Source organism: Buceros rhinoceros, unplaced genomic scaffold, assembly GCF_000710305.1.
Source record: "Buceros rhinoceros silvestris isolate BGI_N320 unplaced genomic scaffold, ASM71030v1 scaffold2312, whole genome shotgun sequence".
In the NCBI taxonomy this organism is placed as follows: domain Eukaryota; kingdom Metazoa; phylum Chordata; class Aves; order Bucerotiformes; family Bucerotidae; genus Buceros; species Buceros rhinoceros.
Genome location: NW_010398345.1, coordinates 53,755 through 55,980, shown reverse-complemented (window position 1 = coordinate 55,980; position 2,226 = coordinate 53,755).

Here is a 2,226-nt window from a genome sequence, read left to right as displayed (position 1 = left end):
CAGGGAAAGGGAACACTTCTCACTGAACACTCAGTCAAATTACCCTGGCTGGCTCCAACAGGACTGGTTTGGAGAACTGAACCACTTCGTAGAGGACTGGGTCTGCAGGTGTTGGGGCTGGGGTTTGGAGAAGGAGGGAACAGGGAGAATGCATGAGATAGCTTTAGCCACTTGAGGACAGCAGAAATGAGGTTGTGGCAGTTCAGCCACTGCCTCTCAACCTTCTTTAGGAGCCACACTGCCTGAAGTCATATTTGGTCAGAAAAACACTGATCCCTGAACTGGTCAGTGTGAGCCTGCAGGGAGCTATGACTCTGCTCACCAAGGGGTTTGGCAGGCTTGTGGATGGGGACAAGCACTGGGGCAAGGAAACTGTCCAGGGTATGGCAGTCTGGAAGGGAAATCAGCTCAGAGGGATGCTGACGGGGTTTACAGTGACATACTCCTTAAGCATCCTCTCCTGTCCTCCAGAGCCTACAGGGTCAGTGTGGATGCTTTAAAGCCAGCAACATGGCTCAAACCACATTGAGCTTGTGTCACTTCACAACAGTCCAGGCCAGACTCACAGTATAAACACAGACTTCGACCCTCAGTGATCTGGCTTGAAACAGACATCAGCCAGCAAAGAAAATGCCACTTCAGAATTAAAGGTGTCCCTGACTTAGAGGAGCTGTTCCAAAAAGCTATAGAAAGCTATTGTGATGGAAAAGTGGGTGTATGAAGGACCCACCCTGCAGAAGAGGAAGGGGGAAAACAGATCTCTCTGTATTCAGGGCTCAGACAAGACCACACTTGCTTGCAAAAATAAAGCCTTGCATCTGACACATTGCTTACATATTAATTAGTTTGATCAGCTTGCCTGGGTGTGTTAGCATGAGTGAGAGCTCGTGTCTGTTCAGTGATGAGCTGTTAAAACTTCCCAAACAGAGCTGCAAATAATGGCAGACTGAGATCTTCCCTTTGCCCAAAGCCTTTCTGCTGTTTTGCTAGTTCTTTTCCACTCATATTTTTCTATTTTACTTCACTGAGTCTCCGAGGTACCATTTCTTCCCCAGCACAGAACCAGATTCCCACAGGAGCAAAAGAAGCAGCATCTGCACAGGAATTCAAGAAACTGTCACACCCCAGGGCACAAAGAAATGTGTTTCACTCTATTTTCTTCACATTTTCTTCACTCTATCCCCTTCCTTCCCAGCTTCTCTGGGATGCTGGAGGGGCAGCACCCATCACGGAGGCTGGAGTTACCATCGCCCCTTTAACAGTGTCACCGCAGCCTGACATCAGCGAGCTGGGGAGCCTGGGGAGGGCTGGGAGCTGCTGCTCCAGGAGTGCTGCCAACACATCCCTGTTTCCCTGCCTCTTCCCCGCTCTTGTTTGTGTGTGCCTTTTAACACACCGCACATGTATCCGTGCCTGCCAGTGGATGTCTGCAGGGTACACTTTAACCAGCTCAAGCTGAGGTTGGTAAACAGCTATTAAAGTTTTGCTCTTCATGTCTCCTAGGGGTGTGTGCCTTTTAACACACCGCACATGTATCCGTGCCTGCCAGTGGATGTCTGCAGGGTACACTTTAACCAGCTCAAGCTGAGGTTGGTAAACAGCTATTAAAGTTTTGCTCTTCATGTCTCCAAGGGTGTCATTTCTGGACAAGGAAGTCACTCGCATCCTTTGACTTCCTATGGGCTGTTCCCTTGTTTGCAGCCCAAATACAACTTCTTCGCAGTCAGCTATGCAGACGAGAGGGGTTTGGGTTGGTTTGCGCCTGGCACGGGGAGAGGAAATTAATCTCCTGTGGTTTAGCGGGGAGTGTTCATGTTTTTAACCTGTTTCCTCGACAGGCTCAAAACCTGTTTAAAGTTCTCGCTCCTGAGCAGCTTCTGCATCTAAAGTGGCTCTTTTGCCCCGGGACAAAATGCTGAACCCAGCAATTCCTTAGTTCTGCAGGAGGCTGCAGGAGGTTTTGGACTGTCACAACTCGAAAGTTTCTTGGAAAACTCCCGTCCCAAACGCTGCACGGCACCGAGTAGAGAAGCCGTCAGCAAGTCCCCAGCCCCGAGCCCCGCTGCAGCACTACCGCTAAAGCTATTTATTCCCGCACAGGTTTTTTTCACACGTCCTTGCCTTCTGTTTTTGCTGGAGCCTCCGACCCTATTGAAAGGCAAATTTTAGCCATCTGGCAAAGCGGGCTGTAGGGGTGGGGGGGGTGGGGGGGTGTGAGAAAAAAAA